Raw genomic sequence first — 6,650 nt, forward strand, 5'->3', positions numbered from 1 at the left:
ATGGAGAGTCAGGGGGCCCACGAGGTAGGGGGGCACGCCCAGGGGGGTAGGCACGCCCCCACCCTCATGGACATGGTGTGAGCCCCCTAACATTGATTCTTTCGCCAGTATTTTTTATATATTCCAAAAATATTCTCCGTTGATTTTTAGGTCATTCCAAGAACTTTTATTTCTGCAAAAAAATAACAACATGGCAATTCTGCTGAAAACAACGTCAGTCCAGGTTAGTTCCATTCAAATCATGCAAGTTAGAATCCAAAACAAGGGCAAAAGTGTTTGGAAAAGTAGATACGTTGGAGACGTATCAACTCCCCCAAGCTTAAACCTTTGCTTGTCCTCAAGCAATTCAGTTGACAAACTAAAAGTGACAAAGAAAAACTTTTACAAACTCTGTTTGCTCTTGTTGTTGTAAATATGTAAAGCCAGCATTCAAGTTTTCAGCAAAGATTATGAACTAACCATATTCACAATAACATTTAGGTCTCATGTTTACTCATATCAATGGCATAATCAACTAGCGAGCAAAAATAATAAATCTCGGGTGACAACACTTTCTCAAAACAATCATAATATGATATAACAAGATGGTATCTCGCTAGCCCTTTCTGAGACCCCAAAACATAAATGCAGAGCACCCTTGAAGATCAAGGGCTGACTAGAAATTGTAATTCATGGTAAAAGAGATCCAGTCACAGTCATACTCAATATAAACTAATAGTAATGCATGCAAATGACAGCGTGCTCTCCAACTAGTGCTTTTTAATAAGAGGATGATGACTCAACATAAAAGTAAATAGATAGGCCCTTCTCAGAGGGAAGCAGGGATTTGTAGAGGTGCCAGAGATCGATTTTGAAATAGAGATGAATAATATTTTGAGCTACTTTCATTGTCAACACAACAACCAAGAGATCTCGATATCTAACATGCTACACACATTATAGGTGGTTCCCAAGCAGAATGGTAAAGTTTATACTCCCCCACCACCAACAAGCATCAATCCATGGCTTGCTCGAAACAACGGGTGCCTCCAACTAACAACAATCCTGGGGGAGTTTTGTTTGCAATTATTTCGATTTGATTTGAGCATGGGATTGGGCATCTCGGAGACCAGCCATTTTCTCGTGAGTGAGGAGCGGGGTCCACTCCTCTTGAGAAGAACGCGCCTAGCATGGAAGATATAGACATTCCTAGTTGATGCATGAGCTATTCGAGCATACAAAACTTAATTTTTATTTAAAGGTTTAGAGTTTGGCACATACAAATTTACTTGGAACGGCAGGTAGATACCGCATATAGGAAGGTATGGTGTACTCATATGGAACAACTTTTGGGGTTTATGGAATTGGATGCACAAGCAGTATTCCCGCTTAGTACAGGTGAAGGCTAGAAAGAGTCTGGGAAGCGACCAACTAGAGAGCGACAACAATCATGAACATGCATTAAAATTAATCAACACTGAGCGCAAGCATGAGTAGGATAATTCACCATGAACATAAATATCATGGAGGCTATGTTGATTTTGTTTCAACTACATGCGTGAACATGTGCCAAGTCAAGCCACTCGAATCGTTCAAAGGAGGATACCACCCTATCATACCACATCACAACCATTTTAATAGCATGTTGGCACGCAAGGTAAACCATTATAAACTCATAGCTAATTAAGCATGTCATGAGCAACTATAATCTATAATTGTCATCGCAAACATGTTTCATTCATAATAGGCTGAATCACGAATGATGGACTAATCATACTAGTAAACATGCCCGTGCGTTGCAACGGGCCCGATAAATACGGCTCAAGACCCCCACAATTCAACGTCTTCTATGTCAACACGGTGTCCCACCCGTGTCACCACTTGTCTTAGTCCCTCATCGACACCGTGTCACCACTTATCTTAGTCTCTCACCACCGGCGATTACCGCAGTGTCCTCTAATCACAACATGTCTGGACTTCGTCAATCCCAGCCATTACATGACACACATGTCATTAACGTGCAATCACAATGGAACGTTTAAAACATTAAAAACTAATGTTGTCGAGCTAGACATGAGGATCGCTCTCCGCAAGCTATTCCCTACACTTGGTCTCACGCATCCCGCTACAGTGATAACATGGAGGCCGTCGAGGAAAGTAGCACCCTGAGTAGGGTGTCATTGGCGGCCATCGCAGTGCTTCACTACCATGAGCGGGATCAAGGACCTGGGTTGTGGAGGGTCACTCAAAGTCTGATCCGTTGTGCATTATTGATGGGTGCGAACGGCCGAACCGGGGATTGGTCATCACACTCTAGCACGCGACTTTCATGAGCCCCTTCCTACACCAACTTGTAATTATGAAAATTTATAATGACGGTGGGCTTCGCCCCAGTCTCATCTAGCAGAAGACCCGTGTGTTGCTATAGGCAAAAGGTGAAAAATACCCCCGCATGCACCATCGAAAGCGTCAAAATCATCTACTTTTTGCCTCTTTGTTGACCATTATGCGGTTCACCGATCTAAGCTCCATCCTGCGGAGACACGATGTTGAGTGAGAGGATGCATCAATGTCGATGGTCGGGCATGCATCTCTCGCAAAAGTGAATTGGAAGTAGATGGCATGCAAGGGTAGGTTGACGACAGCAGCTGGCAGAAACTTCGAATATGGAGCAAGGATAAATAGACAATCGTCATGGTCTCCTTTTCTCTCTTATTACTAACTAACTCATTCAATTTTTCTTACATTTATCAAAAAAACATCTTAAGAAACAAATACCCTTTCCTATTGATTTTAGCTCTAAAGCTTTTTGCTGCCTCAAACTCACTGACCTATATTGAACCATTCAATATATAGCACACCCTTTTTTGGGGAGCGGATATATACTCCTAGAGTCTGTGCCTCCATTTTTCTATGGTTCTCATTGACTGATAACTACACATCAAGTGCACCTTGATACTGGTAGCGACTGGTCGCGCACTCCCACACTCGCTTTTTTATTATAGGGCCAAGATGATACGACCGAAAATAATTCAAACCCTATATCTGCACAACAAGATGTAACAGAACATCCTTTCATTTCATTGATCAAAGCATATTTGTAATCACTCAATTCATAGTTTTGAACATGTCAATGGCAGGACTGACACGTCCAACAATCATACATATGTTGTCAACTCTCCGCTTCGATGGCGGTGGCTAGGTCAACCTAGGTGCTAGGTGAGGAGACCATCATACGCAGTGCCAGTTCCTAGAGGGCATCCGAGGAGGCTGGAGAGGCTTGCCTCAGGCAGGAGCCTAGAGATGTCGTCCTATGCCCGGCAACGCCAGCCACTGCAGCACCTCGCTTGACAACTCAGCATTCTTTAAACAGCCTGAAATGATTCATAGTGTCATTAAAGACTGAAGTAAAGTTTGATTTAAAAGTTTCTTCAATGCTATATTTACCAGTGGTATGAGGAAACCTTAGCAATAAATTAATATGGTCGGTAAGATACATATGGTTTTTCAGTAAGAATTCACCCTTCCAAAGCACGAAACTTGCAGATTGCCACCCATCTTCAGTCACACTTGAGACCAGAGAGACTGAAATTGAAGGCGCTGGAATAGACCTCATCTTCCTGGAGGTAAGAGTTATTCAAGATCTCACTTGCAGGAAGTCTTTCATCTACAGGAGCTAGACAGATTTCTATGAAATTCTACTTGTGTTCCTAACTCTAAGTTATACCTACTGAAGTATTTTAGCAGTAAACATTATGTTAGCGTCAGACTTACATAGTTGCTTTCGAAGAGCAAAACGTTTAACACAGCTGTATTAGCAGGTCAAAAGTAACACCCGTTAACTCCATAATCCTAAATCTCAAGAAAAGACTCACCAAAAAAAGAAATAACATGTAATAAACTGTTACCAGGAGTCCAGCATCGAGGACATCGCCTTTTGAAGAACAAATGCCAAGTGTATGTGAGCTAAATATACTTATACAGATCTAGGGGATACAATGAGACTATGCTTCCAAGCACAGAAAGAAGTACATGATCGGCAATGGCACAAACAAATCTGCACATAGTAAATAACCTCATACAGTATAGACTATACACCAAGGGAAACCGGAACAAAGCGATTCACAAAATGTACAAACTTTACTCTACAGACTCTGCAGGCTATAAAATCAGAACATATATACTCAGGTGCAGGTTCTTCAAAATAACTTCAATTGGTTGCACCTTTGCTCAGATCAAATACAAATAGTAGCTGCATTTGTGTAGAACAAAGAATGAAGCATCCATAGCTTAGCTGCCCTTTGCTTCAGTTAAACAATACGTGCTAGCTTGCTTGATGGTTGTGCCCAAAAAATCCAGAGTGAACAACTCTGAACCTGGCTCTAGCTAAAAGAACAAAGTCATTGGCTTAGGTAAGCTTTACTCAGGTTGCTTGATGGTTGTGCCCGAAAAATTCAGTCAATAACTCTGAACCTGACTCTGGCTAAGTTACAGACACTGTGACATGAGTAGCAACCTGAGTAAAGCTTACCTAAAAGAATAACATCACAGAGGCCTCTCACCAAGGACCCGGGAAGCATGCGTAAAACTGATGCTCCTTTCCATAGCAGAAATATAAGTGAACTGACAATCAACTATTCTAGTCATCCATGCTTATATATAGTATAAAAATATGGTGAGTTCAGAAATTAATCTTTTCTTTAAAACTAAACAAAGACGGAAAAGAAACATACCTGTGCGACCGATCGAATAGGGAAGACATGGCATAATTGTTGTATGCATGTACCCAACAGTGGGCGTTTCAGGCACCCTGCAGGTAATTTTGTTGGACACTTATCCATTAACAGGAGCATCAACAATGGTATGGAGGAAGAACCGTGTCTATGAACAGACCTTGCAATGAATCTCGGTGGAGGCAGCGTCGAGCGCAGAGATTGCGCATGTGACCGCAGACGATGTGAGCACGGCCCAGTTGCAGTGATGCAGGGAGGATGCGAAGGGCAGCGGTGTGCTGCTGGATTGACAAAAGAGGCTGCGAATAGCACAGGGTTCAGCAAGGGGATTGGAATACCCAAGCAACTCATTGTATTGCCAGTGAAGCATTCTGGTGCCGTAAAGTCTAATGCGCCTGCATTTTAACACAATGGTTGTTAGTACACGACTAAAATAATTTTTTAAACAAAGTAACCTGAGAGTATATCCACAGTAAATAGAATAGGTATATTTTCACAGATCCGTAGCTGTCAGAAAAACACAATGTCACACACCTTTGACACTTTGCTTTTTCCATTGATGCAATAATGTCGCCAAACCATATAGTTGCCGATCTTCACTGTTCCATCAGGACTATTTATGAATATATTGTCACACTTTAAGTCGCTATGTATATTCGTTGGCGCCGGACTCTAATGATATTCCAGCCCTGTCAATATCTGCATTGGCCATCGTCTCATAGCTTTCATACCCACTTTCTTGTGCTTCCTACAGAACCTGGTCATTGTTTCAAATTTCAGCAATCAAAATGTATTGAATAGAAGAGCGATAAGACTGAAATCTATCTGTGGTTAATTTTCTAGATGCATTTAAGATGTGCAGCCAATCCCAATCAAATTTCCTTTGCACAAGAACAGACTCCGGTGTAGTTAATACGACACCAAATTAATAAGTACATCAACTTGTAAACAAAATGGGTAATCCATAATAGAATCAGGCAAAGTATTACGAACGCTCCCTGGTAGGAAGAGACATATGAGTGTGCTAAAGAAAAAGGGACATACTGCCTCGCATGCGAGATGTGCAGGGCTCTGTGATGATGTTAACTGTATTCTTGTTCTCACCAACCCATTAGGCGAACAACTCCTGAATGTTCTTGTCCCTCGGTGTCTTCAACAGCTGGATCTCCATACACATTTGTTCTATCTTCTCTGAGGAACCCATGACAGAATCTTCAATCTATTTTTAGCTCCATGTCACCTCATCACCCTCCAGCATATCGAAGGTTTAATAGCTATTGGCACAATATACACTAAGGAACACGTGGTGAGCAATTTCCAGTCTTACATGGCCACTGATAAATTCCAACCCAAAAACGGAACTGAAATGTTTAAACTTGATTAAAAAAACTGGGGTTTATTATAGGCTATAGGTTTGAATTTGGAGTCTGGCAGACATACTAATAATGCAGCAAAGCGAATCAGATGAGCAAAATTAAATACGTTTTCCATGAATTTGTTGAGGTTCACTAAAAGCATGAAATTCATTAGTGGATATTGTAGAATTCAAGCATGAAAGGTCGCACTTCATAGATGATTGGCTGAAATCAAATGTGTGAAATCACACTCTAGACAATGGGTCAATGACACAGATACGTAGAAAAAACATCAGATAGTTCAATTGAAGGATACACTGTGTTGGCCACGGGCGCCTCATGGCTTGGCTCGGCTTGTTCGCCTCCTCCAGAAGCAGGAGGACCTCGCCCAGGCGGGCGTTGCTCCAGTACGCACCTATGCCCGGCTTGGGAGCCCGTGGCCTCGGCGGACCTAGGACGCGCAGGATCCACGACGGCGCTCCCGTACGCTCCTACACCTGGGTTGGGGCTTGGGAGCTCATGGCCTCGCCGGAGTTTCGTCCAGGCTGCGGGGGCACGCACACAGGGCCCATCTCCGTCGAGC

At 42.5% G+C, this 6,650-nt stretch overlaps 1 pseudogene; it reads right to left on the minus strand.

Annotated features, from left to right (window-relative positions):
* Positions 1–3,276: 3,276 nt before the first annotated feature.
* LOC123056759 (probable serine/threonine-protein kinase WNK3) lies at positions 3,277–6,639 on the minus strand (annotated as a pseudogene).
* Between the last annotated feature and the right edge of the window lie 11 nt (positions 6,640–6,650).

Source organism: Triticum aestivum, chromosome 3A (assembly GCF_018294505.1).
Source record: "Triticum aestivum cultivar Chinese Spring chromosome 3A, IWGSC CS RefSeq v2.1, whole genome shotgun sequence".
Taxonomy (NCBI): Eukaryota; Viridiplantae; Streptophyta; class Magnoliopsida; order Poales; family Poaceae; genus Triticum; species Triticum aestivum.